Raw genomic sequence first — 15,860 nt, forward strand, 5'->3', positions numbered from 1 at the left:
CAGGGCCTAAGCAGAGCAAACTGGGGCTTTGTCAAAATTTAGGGGTCAGCACTTGTACTTTTTTCAATGGGCAGAAGCTCCAGAAAGCTCCCTAGGGAGAAAGATCAATACAGTTGAAAAGAACCTTGGCTTTAGAGTCAGAGAATGTGAGTTCAAATCCTGCCCTGCTACCTGTCTGTGTCACTTTGAGCATATCTCTAGCCTCTTCAGGATTCAAGCTCTTCATCTGTTAAAGGAATGGGCTTAAACTTGCACAGTGGAAAGAACATTAGCTCTGAGTTCTGATCCCACAACTGACCTTGGTCAAGTAATTCTCCCCCTCCCCCATCTTCCTCCTCCCTCTGAGAAAGTTGGACTAAGTGACTTCAGGAGTGTCTTTCAGCTCCAGATCTATGATTCCATGACCATAAGGTCCCCTCCTGCACTAATCTATGGTCCTAAGAGGCCTTGCAGCATCCCAATGTCTCTAGAGCCTGGAGTTGATGTTCCAAGGTCTCCAGGGTCTTTCCCACTCTGGATCCTTGTTTCCTGACATACAGAATTTGAATTTGATTTTTAAAAACTGTTTAGAAGGCCCCTTCAATGCCCCTGGATGCACATTGTCGTGCTTGGAAAGCCTGATGCCTTAGTGCTTAAAAGCACAGAGTGGCTTGGAAAGGCCTTGAGCCGGGGGAAGTGTTTTTGAGTAGACAGAAAAGTCGGATCAGCAACAAGCGCTTATGAAGCCCCTCTATGTGCCAGGAGCTGTTCTACATCCGCTGGGGAGACAAAGGAAAGCAAAAACGGCCCCTTCCCTCTAGCAGCTCACAATCTAATGGAGGAGTCCACAGTCAGACATCCAGCTAAGAAGCAAGACACATACAAGAGAAATTGGATATAATCTCAAAGGGAAGACATTAGCATCGAGGGAGAAAGCATGTATTTAAATAAGTATAGACAAAGTAATTTTTCAACGTAAACACTGACATGTGGGGGGAGGGGAGAGGAATCATACAGGAGGCTTCTACAAACTCAACACAATGGCATAATTAGGCAATTATCTGGATGATTCATTTTTTTTAAAATCCTGCCTGGACAAAATTGATATTTTTTGTTGGAATTCTGTTATTTACTTTTTTGAAGAACTTTGCTTTCTTAGTGGAAGTTTGATTTTTGAGAGAGGAGTATTTGAATACTGGGTAAAGGTTTTCCTCACCTGTCATGTCCCTGGAGGCACAACATTCCTTTAGCATTGGAAGACATGCCCCATATGTTGGAGCTCTGGTTACTGGAAGATAATGGTTTAAACTCAGCAAATAGTTGCTGCATTTAACATCTGCTCTGCCTGCAATTATAATTACCGTATTTCCCCATGTATAAGATGCACCTTAAATTTGGGGCCCGAAATTTGAAAAAAAAATGCCTTACATAAAGTTATTGAACTCAAGTTTTATTCATCTGCCATTGGCTTTCAGGCATCTTTTGGGCAAGTCTGGTGAGTGTACACATGCTTAGTCCATTCCATTTCATGAACCTGAAGCACCAATTGTGTCCTCCTTTGAAATCAGTAACTTCTTTTTCATCAGCAATTCTTCTTGCCTCATGCTGAACCATCTTTGTGGACATAGGAATTCCAATTGCCCTTTGCTCTTCAATCCATATCTTCAATTCCCTCTCTAAATCAGGCCATTTTGCTGACTTGCCTCTCATGGCCTTCTTCTGCCATGGCGTTTTCAGTAGGGTTTCTTCTTCCTGGAGCCAGTCTCAGATTGTTTTCTCAGTTGGAGGAGGACTAAACCTACATTCAGCAGCACGATTTCCATTCACTTTTGCAAATTGGATCACTTAACTTGAATTCAGCACTGTACAAAAATCTTTTCTGAGACATTTCAGTGCAGAATGTGGCAAAATGTAACCTAATACACCGGTAACAAATGCGAAACAATGAGTGCAAAGACAACAAGTGGGAAAAAGCAGAAAATGCAAGTAAAGAAAATCTACAACCACTGTATAAGACACACCCAGTTTTTAGACCCCAAATTTTTCAGAAAAAGGGTATGTCTTATATATGGGGAAATATGGTAAACAGACCCAGCCCTGAGGGGATGGGCAGAGGTACTTGATCACAACTGTGTGTGTAAGCATGTATGTATGTATGTGTATATAGAGAAAGAGAGAGAGAGAGAGAGAGAGAGAGAGAGAGAGAGAGAGAGAGAGAGAAAGTTGTTGTTCAGTTATTTCAGTCATGTTCCACTCTTCATGACCCCTTTGGGAATTTTCTTGGCAAAGACTGCCATTTCCTTCTCCAATTCGTTTTACAAATGAGGAAACTGAGGCAAACAGGGTTAAGTGACTTGTTCACAATCCCATAGCTAGTAAGTATCTGAGACTGGATTTGAACTCAGGTCTTTCTGACTTCAGGCCCAGCACTCTACCTACTATGCCACTTAGTTGTGATAGATAGATAGATAGATAGATATAAAGTGTGTAGGAAAAGTTTCATGCCGTAAGTAGTCAGTGGTCTTCATACCATCTCTCCTTTAAGCTGTAGGATGAGGACAGACAGTTCCCCAAATCTTACATATGTTCCTCCCTTCCTTGCTGCCATGAAAGTGACCATCCAGCCCAGAAAAAGGGAGGACTGCTAAGTAACTAGAAACTGATCATCTTAGCTGAAGTGGCAGAATATAAGGATTTTTACCCCAAGAGCTGTAGCAATTTCCCCTTACAGACAAGCAGATATGCAGGAATTTTGGAAGTCATCTGCTTTTTGGCTGAAAATACAAATTTTCACTCTTTTCCCTACTACTTTTTAAGCAAGAAATACATGCAAGCACATGCTATCTGAGGCAAAATGATAAAGAATAATAGTAATGACAGCCACTGGTGTTTGTATGGAGTTTTAAGGCTTTAAAAAGCACTGTGCCAATATTATTCCAAGTGGACATGACAGCAACATTGGTAGGTACTATCTAGGTGAAATTTGCCATGGATGTCCTTCTGTCCTCTGTTTCCTGGTACCCGCTCAGACTGGTTCTGTCTGGGTTCTGCCCGCTGTTCCAAACTTATTTTTCTTATTTTGACCCATCATAACCTCAGGCTGCTGTTCAGTTGATGAAAGGAACACTAGAGATAATTTAGTCCAAGCCATTTTATAGATGGGGAAAAAGAGAGGAAAAAACTAGCTTACCTCAACTCAAATGGCAAATTAGTGACATAGCCATCCTAGGAAACCAGATCTCTTGACACTTAGTCTAGTGTTTTTAAAGGTAAAGAAACTGGCAGGTGGAGGGGGAGCACTCGTGCTGGACAAATTGCTCAGCTGAGTTTTCAGGGCCTGCTCTTCTCCAAAGCTGACTCTCTTTTCCACTGCCAGGAGCTATGGTCCTGAAAGCTGCTTCCACCCTCATGTGACTGCTTTTCTGTATCTGTGTTTGTCTGGAATACATACATCTGATTGGGTTGTGCCTTGAGTTCATTTGTGCCAATGAACTCTTGAACATCTCTCTCTCTTTCTCTCTCTCCCTCTTTCTCTCTCTCTCTCCCTCTTTCTCTCTCTCTCTCTCTCTCTCTCTCTCTCTCTCTCTCTCTCTCTCTCTCTCTCTCCTGCTAGTTTCCCTGGGGAAGGAGGTGAATGGAAGAGAGGGAGAAGGGAGGAATCCCTCTCCTTTTCCCCTTCCATAAAGTTCTCCTGAGTTAGTACTACCTCATACTTCCCAGAATTTAGCAATTTAAAGCCCCCAAGATGGGCAAATTTTGCTTATCAATGGAACCTGTCCTTTCTGATACCCTCAAAGGACTTGTTCCCACCTTATAAAAATATGACTGCAATTTTACAGTTAAATACCTTCCTACTATAATCAAAACTTCATTTTTTTGTTCAGTCATTTCAGTTGTATTTGACACTTAGTGACCCCATTTGGGGTTTTCTTGACAGATAGTGGTTTGCCATTGTATTTGCCGTCTAGTAAGTGTCTGAGGCCAGATTTGAACTCAGAAAGATGAGTCTTCCTGACTTCAAGCTTAGCACTTTATCCATTGTACCACTTAGCTGCCCTGAAACATCATTTTCTCTGATGAAATCTAGTAACTATAGAAACTGAGTTGAGAAGATTATACTATTTTTCTTATACACACATATAATAAAACATATATGTATGCACATACATATATGCATGTACATATATATGTACACACACATTTATATATTTGGCAGACATTTACCAAGTGGTCAGACATCTGGGAACTTCAGATATCTAGAATATAGCATTGACTTAGAAATAATTATAACCTTTAAAAGTCTTCTTTGCACAAGGAAAATACCTTTCACAAAGTACAGATGCTTCACATAGAGAAGAGGCACTCAATTCTGAGCTGGAAATAAGCTTAGAGATCATCCAGATCAGTCATGCCACTTTAAGGCTAAGAGACAGTAAAATCACTGTTCCGAGGGCATGTGGAGTTATTAACGAGGTTAGGACAGCATTAAATAGGCTTCGTTGTCTGGTTTTCCTTGAAACATTTGGTTCTTCCTGGGTTATATCACATTGAGCCTGATAGAGTAAATGCTTTCTGACTTGACTTACTACAAGAATTCTGAAGCATCAGGAGTGGGGCTTGACAGAAGGTGATATCCTAAAAACTGATAGGAAAGGAGGAGACGGCAGAGGCATCAGAGTTATAATCTCTGAAGAGTTTGAAGCCAATATCCCCACATATCCCATTAAACCTCAGTGGTCTTACTATATCATAGCATAGCCAAGAAGGTTCACACTGATCACTTTTAATCATCAGGAAGAGGTTAAAATTCTTCTTAGCTTTCAGTCCTCCATCAGTTAACCACAAGTCATGTCATCATTCCCTGATGTCATGTTCCTCTTCAAGAACGAAGGTCAAAAACAAAAACAAAGCTGATCTGTGACAGAGCTAGAACTAGCAATTTTGGTGCTGTGGACAAGTGGTACAAAAGGTACACTCTGATCAATTGTTTACAATAGTTTCAGCTGGGAGTGGGGCGTATGTGTAAACCCTGAGCTACCACAAGGCCACTGCTGTGGGGGGACAGTTTGGGTCAGGGAGGAAATTATCTGGGACAATTTTTTTGGTAAAGTGCTTTGCAAACTTCAAAGCAGTATATGAATGCTGACAATTATTATTAATTATTATTACCATCCTCATCCTCCTCAACAACAACAAAAATGTTTAGAATACAATAAAAGCTTCAGTATTAAAAAACTGTGGTAACCTTTGGTTAACTAGAAAATTTGTAAATTTGGGGGTGCTTCATTTCCCAATGGTGCTGTATGACTGAAACCTAGCTACTTCCAGTGGTGTGATCTGACAGGCACATCCACTTAAAGAGCCAAGAATTTTGCTCTTATGTATGTGCCCTAATCCCAAGTACAGAGTAGAAGGAGCCTTTTTCTTGCTGACCTAAAAAATGACATGTTAACTTAATTATGTGTGACTCATAAGGAAGCTTTCTGTTTGCTGAAAACAGACTATCTCCCAGAGTTTGTTTGCATTTCTTTCTCTTCCCTCTCAGTCACCCTCACCAATGCCCAGGGCAAAGTTAGAAACAGATCATCAGAAAATGGCAGATGTTACCTTGTCTACTAAGCCAAAGTTGAGGGAAAGAAGCCTAATAATTCCAGATTTAGAATGAACCCCACCTCAATTCTACCATGACCACATTTAATTTAAGACAAAATTCCATTTCCTGATGAAAGGTCTCAAACTTGAAAGCTTTGGTTCTTGGCCATCAAACAGGTCTTAAGACAGTCCCTAAAAAATAATATTTATTGATTTGATTTGCCTAAAGGAAACAGCACAAGGAAGTGAGATTTGAGGGCATTGTGGAACTAAGAAAACAGAACTTTGTCTTTGGACACAATTTTACGTACCAATTCATAGACAGAGGTTTTAAAATTAGGAAAAAGAGCAGAACTGGTTTTTTTTGTATGAAATAAGTTTTTGTGGGGTTTTTTGGTTTATTAAAATCTCTAGAAAGTGACATCCTTCTTCTAGATTTATCTTTTTCTTACATCAAGTTTAAATATTATGTACATTTTACATCAAGTTTATATATTATATAGTTTTCTTATATTGTTAAGTATTTTTATATCAAGTTATATCTAGTTTTCACAATCCTGATTCATTTCTTCTCCATATAAAACCAATATATACAGCCTGGTAGAATGTAAACAAATTGCTTTTATTCCTTTACTCTTTAGTATCTTTAGTATCTTTCTTTCTGTGAGTTAGTTTAGTTTTATGGAAAGAAGGGTCCCTAGCAAGATGCCCAGTCAGAAAGTGTTGAAGGCATACTTTCCTAACTGAATGACTTACCCTGCAACAAAGTGTGCTGAAAATCAAATGCAGATGTCAAGATAAATTTCCTAATGATTGGAATTGATCCAAACAGTAATGGGCCGCCACCTCTAGAGGTGGTGGACCTCTGCTCATTAGAGTTCTTTAAGTAGAGCTTGGATGATTAGTTGGGTATATAAGAGTAGGGTTTCCTTTCTGGTAAAGGTTGAATTAGATGGCTGCTAAGATCCTTTCCAACTCCAAATTCTTGAGATTCCCTAAATGAGCACATTCCTTTGGGTGAACATATTACATTTATCAGGAATACCCTGTTAAAACTCCAATTCCTGGGAAAGATAATAAGTTAAGCTCTTTGTAACCATAAAAAGATTATTATAATTACTGTATTATTATTATTATCTAGGTTGGGGGGATGGAAGAAAAAAAGGAAAAAAATTCACATGATAACTTTATCATATATTTAAAAAGAATAGCAAGTTGTACATAATAGATTTGCAGTTTTATGTGCAATCATCTTTCTTTATTGCACTGTTATGTAAATACTTGTTTTATTCCATAAATTAAAAATAAAACAAATAAAAATTTTTTAAAAGATGATTGTAAAATAGTTTATGAGCTGGCTTTTCAGTATGACAGTTAACAGGAGAGGAGGTCTTTGAGGAGATATAAAAGAGAATCCATGTTTTTTACGTCATTTGAGAGAGGATAAGATGGAATCATAGGTCCTGAGGCTCAGGAATGGTGGGCCCAGGCAGGATGCTACAGCAAGTATCTTTGGGCAATTGGAGAAGAACCATGACAGTGTAGAACCCCTTGGGGTTCTTCACAATTTGGGGTCAGAAATGTGTAAAATCCTGAGTATGCAAAAGAGTATTGAAGACACTTTTCAAAGACTTCAAAAATCTGCCTGTGGTCAGTCCATCCTTGTACTAGCCTGCTTTTTGTCTTTTGCTCTCTGTTCTTATACATTGGACCTGTTGCTTCTTACTCTGTGTTTCTCCTTTTTTCTCGTCTCTCTCATGTGGAGCTTTGTGTTCTCTGTCTCTTTCTTCCCCATTTACCACTGACTCTTTCTTGGCCCTCCATGTTTCCTTGTTTTCTCTCACTCTCTTGTCTCTGTTTCTGTCACATCTAAAAATAAAGCCCCTAGTTAAACTCCCTATTCACTAGGCCCCAGATGATGTGCAGATGGTTTGTGAATAGGGCTTTCTGCCAACTGGTACTTCTGAATTTCTGGATGTCTGCATGAGGACGATGATTTTACAATTGATCGCCTATGAATGCAAGTTGCAAAAAACATTTATGGTGATTGTGAAAAATGATAATAGGAAGAAGTATAAACCAAAGAAGAAGCATACATCTGGGGAAGTCTTGCTGGGAAGTCCAAATATGTAGGACAGGACAGGACAGGAAAGAAGCAGGAATCACAGTTACATTTGTAGCGTGAGAGTTTTAGTTTGGTGATAAGGAATTATTTCCTGAGAGTAAGAGTTACTGGATATTGAAGTAGATAACTAATAATCAGATGAAATAAGTTCACATTTATATAAATTTTAATGTTCACAGGTTGCTTTCTTTATAACAACCATATGAGGTGGGTAAATAGAGTTAAAAGAAACTCTTTCACAAGAAGTCTTTACAATTGGGCACATCCAAATAGACCCAATATGCTCAAATGCAAGGCTATATGAAGGGGAGAAGATGAACAAGATAATAGTTTCCCAATTTTCTCTTCCTTTTTTGAAAATGTGTGATATAGTTGTCAATATGTGAAGGTCCATCTTCATGTCCTGCCATCCACCAATCTGGTCACTTATGTATCTACATCCTCCCAATCAAATTTATTATAGCTATACAGTAATAAATTTACACAAATCATTCATCCTCCTTCACTTCACTATAGTTAACACCATCACCACCTTCCACCAGTTTGGCTAAAAATTGTCAAAAGTGAATGAGAAGTTCTAGAATGTTATGACATATCAAGGACACCTTTGTGGTGAACTGACATGTCCCAATGTACTATTTATGGACTTCAGATTCCTTTTGGATATTACCATAGCATTCATTTGTATAATACGGTACATTTTTAGAAGAACTTTCATTGCTATCGTTACAATATCTCAGATTTGGCAGCTTAAAGCACCTGGGTGGTCCAATGGATAGACTGCTGAACTTGGAGTCTGGTAAAGCAGAATTTTAATCCTGCCCTAGACACTAGCTATGTGACTGTGGGCAAGTGACCTAACCTCTTTCAACCTCAATTTCCTCATCAACAAAATATGGGGGTTGGACTCAAGGGCGCTAATGCCTCTTCCAGCTCTAAATCTTAAAGTCTATGGGATTTCAGAAGCTATCCAGTCCTACCCATACCTAAATAATAATTCCTACTGTGACATGCTCGATGAATGGGTGGTGGAATCCATCACCCTGTGAGGCAGCCCATTTCACTTTTTGATATTACTAAATGTTCAGAAGTTTGCAGAGGATGAGATGGATAGAGAGTGTCATGGAAACAATGAACATGAACTTGGACAGACTATGGGAGATAGTGGAGAACAGAAAGGACTATGTGGGGTCTCAAGGAGTGGGACATGACTGAATGATGGAACAACGACAACAAAAGTTGCCCCTGCAACTCTTACCCATTTTACTTCCACTCATTGCTTCTGAGACCAAACAGAATGAACTTAATTCTTGCAGTGTGCTTGAAGACAGCTATCAAAGACTTCTCGCCCTGACTCCTCACTCCTACAAATCTTCACTTCTCCAAGCTAAGTTTCTATTGTTCCTTTAACTCTTCCTCATAAGGATCTCAAGCCCCTTCATCATCCTGGCTGCCTTCCTTTGAAGGTATTCCAACATATCAATGTCCTCTCTAAAATGTAGCAGCCAGAAATGAATCTAATACCCTAAGTGTGGAATCTCATTAGAGTCTCAAAACCCTTAAATCTATGTTTAATTCAACCTTCTCTGAAAATGAAAGTGGAATGCTTTTCATTGCTTATGGAAGATGTTAAGTGAAGGGTCCATTTGGAAGATGTTTAAGGGTGAGGTCCTCTTGATATTCATAGGATCATAAATTTAGACCTCTTAGGAACCTTGGAAGCCGTTTAATCTAACCCTTCATTTTATGGGTGAGGAAACCAAGGCCCAGAGTGGGGAAGCAACTTACCCAGTGTCCATAAATAAGTCACTAAGATTCTCTGAGACTCCATTCCTTCATCTATAAAATGGGATAATAATTTAATGAGGTCACATCCATAAAGTGCTTTACAAAACTCGAAAGCCCAACAGTAATGCCAGCTTCCTCTTCTAGAATTATCAGGGACCATCACTTCTTCAGCCTCCTTTATCTAAAGAAGATAAAGGAATTATTCATTCTGACTCATGGGATCTTTCATGGAACATATCCTTTTAAAAAAACCAGGAAGAATTTCCTGTTAAAGGGAGGGACCTTAAAATGAATGGAAGTTTCCACTTCTCTAATGCAGTTATTTTCTCAGCTCCCCTTAGAATTTCAAAAGAAGCACAAAACTTAGTATGGAAAACCAATTGGTTGGCTCTTTTAACACTTTCTAGGCTCAGTCTTATGTTGTCCCATTAGAGAAGAGCAGGTTAGACTGGAGTGTTGTGTGACGCCTTTGGGATTTATCAGATTCCAAACTGGGGGCTACTGATGGAATCTATTTCTAACTCATGCGGTCTACCTTCATTTGGGCTCTTAAAAGTCCATTTTTTCCTTCATTATTGCTTCCTTAGCTTAGTTCCCTAAGTAGCTGTTAGAAACCCTTTCTGCATTCCTGAAGCCCTCAATGGTCCACACTCTTCTTCCTGTTCTACTTCACTGAAAATATTTAGGCTGTCAAATATGAAGTCTCTCATTTACTCTTGTCACACCTAGGAATTTCTTCATAGCCTTTCATCTTGTTGATGGATTGATAGATGATAATCAGTCAATAAACATTTATTAAGCTCTTTCTGTGTGCAGGCACTATGCCAAGCACAGTGGATACCAACACAAGAAAAGAAAGACAACCTCTACAATCCACAAAAGGAAGCTGAAAAAGTAGGGGAAGGAGGGAAAGGTAACTGATGTGTGGGCAAGGTGGAGGAAATGGGCCAAGAAGTCCCCAGGTAGTACAGCCAGGTGAGAAATGAGGAGGTGTCTGAGCTGAGGTCTCTTCTTAAAAGGAGGTTTGGGGTTCTTGGCCCCACCCTTCAATCAGAGAATTGAAGGAGCAGGGGTGAGATGGAGGACCAAGGCTGAGGATATCTTGCAGGATGATGAGGTTACCCAGTTGATGAACTTTCTCTGGGCCATAGTGGAGAAGCCAGTCAGAAGAGTCCCAAAGTAGTGCAGCCAGGTGAGAGATAGATACATAGATAGAGATAGACAGATAGAGAGATAGATACATATGTACATGCATACATAGATACATAGATAGATACATAGATAGATAGATAGCAATATATGTGGCAGAGTAGCAGGTGGCAGAATGGATGGAGTGCTAGATTTGGTGTCAAGAAAACCCGAATTCAAATCCAGTCTCAGACATTTATAAGCTATATGAGTCACTTAATCATTGTCTGCCTCAGTTTTCTCTTCTATAAAATGGGGATGATAATAGCACATTCCTCCTAGGGTTCCTATAAGGATAAAGGGAGATAATATTTATGAAGTGCTTTGCAAACCTGAAAGTACTATAGAAATGTTAGTTATTTTTGTTATTATTATTATATCATGTATCTTCATAGTTATTTACATCTTGTCTCCTGGTTAGAATGTGAGCTCTTTTAGAGGTGGGATTGTTTTTTGCTTCTCTTTGCATCTCCAACGCTTAACACAGTGCCTGACATATCATAAGAACTTAACAAATGCTTTTGACTGGCTGTCCCTATCTATCCTTCCCGGCTTCTGTATTGTTTCAGAGGAAGGGATACCTTTCCTTTTGCAAGGCCAATACTTTTCATATTCTCTTGATGCCATCTTATCCTGCCTCCCCTGGGCCCTCAAACTCAATATGCCTCACCATGAGATTTCTATACTGCTGGAGGATGGGGGAGCAGGGCAAGATATGGATTTGTGGGGAGAAGGAAGTCTACCGTGGGACAAGTCTGCCTTTGATGAGGGGTGGAGAGAAGATCATCTGGGGCACAGCCTCAGGGAGTAGGAAGCAAACTCCAGAATAGCCCTTTTGGCATTCTATCAATTTCTGTACCCTGGGTCAAGGACTCAGTTACTCCACCCTAAATGATTCTGTTGAGAACCACTGCCATCACCAACGGAAAATCAAATTTGAACTTTCGTCTCCGGAGGTGCAAAGTAATGTGCCATATGATTTCTTCTCTTGAGGCTTTTGGTTCCCAGTAATTTTTCTGGCAGGAATTTCCAACAATCCATGTGGGCTGGTCTCACTGTTAAACAGAAGAATAGCTTTATAGGAGTCAGTCTCCCCAGTCAGGAACTCTGCCAGCAAGTTACTCACTACTAGGGCACGCTTCTGTAAAGTTTATACTGAAGTTAATCATGAGTGTGTTTTTTCTACTTCTCTTCTAGTCATCCTTTGTTCTGTACCCCATCAAAAGAAAACCACTGGTAGTGAAACTCTTAGTAAATACACTTAAGATCATTTATAGCTAGAGACACACTATACATATGCACATATTGGGAATGAATATAACTATATGTGTGTGTGTGTGTATACACGTATGTGTGTCTCCACACACAAACCATGAAACTGTGTGTATATCCCATGCTTTCTAGCTTACTCTTTGGGACTAAGGACCCTCTTGCTTGCTTATATTTTTATTCCTCACATTCAGAATAGTGCTTGGCATATAGCAAATGCTTAATAGATATTCTCTATCCTCTTTCTTTATATCTATCATCTATGTATCTGTCTATCTGTCTGTCCATTCATCCATCTATGTGAAGTGCTTTGCAAACCTGAAAGTACTATAGGAATGTTACTTCTTGTTATTATTATATCATGTATGTTCATAGTTACTGATACTTTTACCAGCCATTATGACATCCAGTTCCCACGCAGCTGATGCTCATGCTTGGTAACCAACCTGGCCTCTCAGGCACTGTGCCTAGTGGAAAGCACACTGAATTTTGGAGGCTGAGAGAGGGCCTGAGTTCAAATTCTATTGGTCTCTACTCGCGATCTTGAGCAAATCTCTCAATTCCTCTGGGCCTCAATTTAGATATCTGTAAAATGAAGAAGTTGGATAAGGTGAATTCTAAGGTCCCCTCCAGCCCCAAATCTATGATCCTATGTGGTTAAGTAGTGAAATATTTAGGAAGGCAATAGTTAACTCTCCTCTCCTCCTTATATGTTTTTTCTGAAAACATCTGTAATTTATAACCTCCCTGAGCTTAGCTAGAGAGCCCGAAGGCTGTAATCTCCTTTCCCATATGAAGTTTCCTGAGCAGAAGGCTGTTCATCTTTTTTTAAGCTGGGGCCTCGCTTAACTAGACTCTCTTATTTTTCTGGGAAAATACAACAATAACAATAAAAACAACAACAGTTCCGTCATGTTGCCATGTTTTAAAACACCGGGAAAACAAAGGAAAAAGTGGCTGATTTGAATGTGGCTGTCTGAAGGAAGTCAGTTTGTGGTCAGGCTGAAATGTTCTTGTCCCATGAGTAGGAGGCCAAGTCATCATTTTCCAGGCTCTCTGAGTATTTTGTAACTAGGCAACGTTTTAGAAAATAGGCCAGGGAGGCCCTTCGTCTTAGCCATGGAGTGCAGACTTCTCCAAAGGGAATGTTTTATTTCAGCCTGCATTGACTGTAATCTTATTAAAAGTTATGGTTATGTACCTACATTCTTTCTTCAACTGAAACTGTTTCTAAAACTATTTTTAGTGGGAAAGTCTCTAAAAGAAAGTAGCCTCTTCCTTTGAGAATTAAATATGCAGGTTTTGTTTTTACTGTACTCTCTGCAAAGGATTAATAATTTATGAAGGAAAATTGCTTGAAGGTTAGGAAATGGGGTGCAGTGCCTCCCCGCAAGGGGTATTTTGACTGCTCAGAGGCAATAATTGACTTCATGTTTATTTTATTCTATTCTCGGTCAACTCCCTTCTTGTTAGGAAGAAAAGGGAGCAGATGTAGGCTGAGTCAGAATAGAGAATGTGAAACTCTGTGTGTTAGCAATGAGAGTAGGAACCACTCAGGGTAAGATTGGGCTGGAATTCTGTATGCACATCCATGCTTTTAAAACTGCTAAACAGTATTTATTACCAAATGTAGACACATAGTAAGTAGATTTCTTGTAAATTGAAAGTTCAAAGAATTCAGGAAGAAGAAAGCAGGAAATTTCTGGCCTTGAAGCCTGAGCTGAAATTTCCTAAATAGGTAAATATTTTATAGAGAAACAGTATGGGGGAGTAGAAAGGAAAGTCAACTTATAGTCAAGAAGATGAGGGCTCAAATCCCACTGCAGGTGTTTACTATCAGTGTGACCCTGGGCATGTCACTAAACCTCTCTAAGTCTCAGTTTCCTTTTCTGTAAAATAAGGAGGCAGAACTAGATGACCTTTAAGGTTCCTTCCAGATCTAAGCCTGAGATCCTAAGAAGGCTCTGTATAAAGTCTTGATCTAAAATTTCAGAGCCTGGAGAGACCTTAGAGGTGATCTAATCTGCCCTGGAGGGATTTACAATCTAAACAAGGAGGAAGCATCTAAATTAGGAGAAACAAAATAAAAAATATAAATGCACAAATGCAGATTCACAGTCACAAAACAGTATGCAGTTAGAATCCCAGAATCGAGAATGCTCTAGAATTGTACACTATAGAATTAAGCAGTATAGCACAGTTGAAAGAAGGCTCGTCTAAGCAATTGGGAAACCTGGGCTCTAGGGTTAGCTCCGCCATTAGCTCTATGAATTTGGGTACATTTTTGCATCTTTATGGGCCTCTGTTTCTTCATCATTAAAATGAAAGGGTTGGATGAAATGATATTTTAAGGTCCTTCCATCTCTGAAATATTGTGCTGTAGGACACTGCAGTTGGAACAGACCATAGAGATCATCGAGTTCAATCTCTTTATTTTATAGATAATGACTCACTTTTATACATCACTTTAAAGTTGTTGAAGTCCTTTCTACATAGTGGCCCTGTGAGGTAGGCAGAGAGGCATCTGCATGGCTCAGTAGATAGAGCACTGAGCTGGGAATAAGGATAAACCTGAGTTCAAACCTGGCCTGACACTTACTAGCTGTGTGACCCCGGGCAAGTCACTTAACCTCTCTTTGCCTTCATCCTCTGGAGAAGGAAATGGCACACCACTCCAGTATCTTTGCCAAGAAAACCCCATGATGGGGTCACAAAGAACTGGACATGACCGAACAACAACGAAAAGGCAGACAAGTATTCCCACTTCTGTTTTAGAGATGAGAAAACTGAGACTCAGAACATTAAATCATAGAATCCTAGATTTAGACTAGAATGAACCTAAGAGTTCACTGAGTCTAATTTCTTCATTTACCTTCTCATCTAAAAAATGAGGATAATTGAGGCGTGAAGAGGTTACATGGCTGATGCAGAGTGAAGTAAGTGGAATAAAGAAAACATTATAGATGGTGACTACAACAACATAGGCAGAAAACAACCATCACAAAACAATCAAAAGTGAATGTTGTGAAATTACAAAGCACAAGCACATCCCCAGAGGAGAACTAAGATTTGACTCCTCCACCCAGGCCTCTACAGACAAGGCTCCATGGGGGCAGAACACTGCTTTTGATACATTGATAGGTTTTGCTGATTTCTTTCTTCTTCCACTTTATCTTCTCTTTAAAATATTGTTTGTGATATGGGATGGCTCTCTGGGAGGGGGAGGGAAGGGATACTTGGAGCAATTCTAGTGATGTAAATGCAAAAGATATTAATAAAAATTAGTTATTTTTAAAAAGAGGCAAAGTTTAGGATTACTCAGTATCTGAGGTGAAATTTGACTTCAAAGCCCAGTGTCCTCCTAACTTCAAAGGCCAGTGTCCTCTTGACTTCTAGGCAAGTCTCCCATCCTCTTACATTATGCTGCCTCTCTAGGAAGTTAACTGTCTTGCCCCATCATCAGTCAGTCAGTGGTAGACTCTGAACTCAAACATAGTTCTCCTGATGTTAGTGCCTCAGATAAGTTGAACCCATAATTAAGAAGAATTCTTTTCCTAGATTTCATTTTGAAAACAAAAAAAAGTCACAAGGAAACAACTCCTATCAGGAATTTATTTTAAAAACCCATCTTCCAAGACATGCCTGGGGGTCAGTCTCCATTCAGCACAACCTCCTACAGCTTTTGCTGTACTCAGAATAGTGACCCTGTAACACTGAAATAATCTTGAATCTTTGGAAGAGCATAGTTGTGTTCAGTGGCCGATGCCCCTTAAGGCAGGAAATGAGACTAGAGGTATTTTAAAGGGATTTTTCAACAAAAGTTGGGGCAAAAATACTTTCTTGCTCTGGCCCCTCAACCCTGCCTCCCATCTCTGCCCTCATATATTTTGTAACAACTTGTTGTGAATCTCTCTAATTC

General features: G+C 39.6%; 1 protein-coding gene across 1 annotated transcript in view; it reads left to right on the plus strand.

Annotated features, from left to right (window-relative positions):
* MYOF (myoferlin) overlaps positions 1–15,860 on the plus strand; it is a 153,647-nt gene that overhangs the window by 40,233 nt on the left and 97,554 nt on the right. The window lies entirely within an intron of this gene.

Source organism: Trichosurus vulpecula, chromosome 8, assembly GCF_011100635.1.
Source record: "Trichosurus vulpecula isolate mTriVul1 chromosome 8, mTriVul1.pri, whole genome shotgun sequence".
In the NCBI taxonomy this organism is placed as follows: Eukaryota; Metazoa; Chordata; class Mammalia; order Diprotodontia; family Phalangeridae; genus Trichosurus; species Trichosurus vulpecula.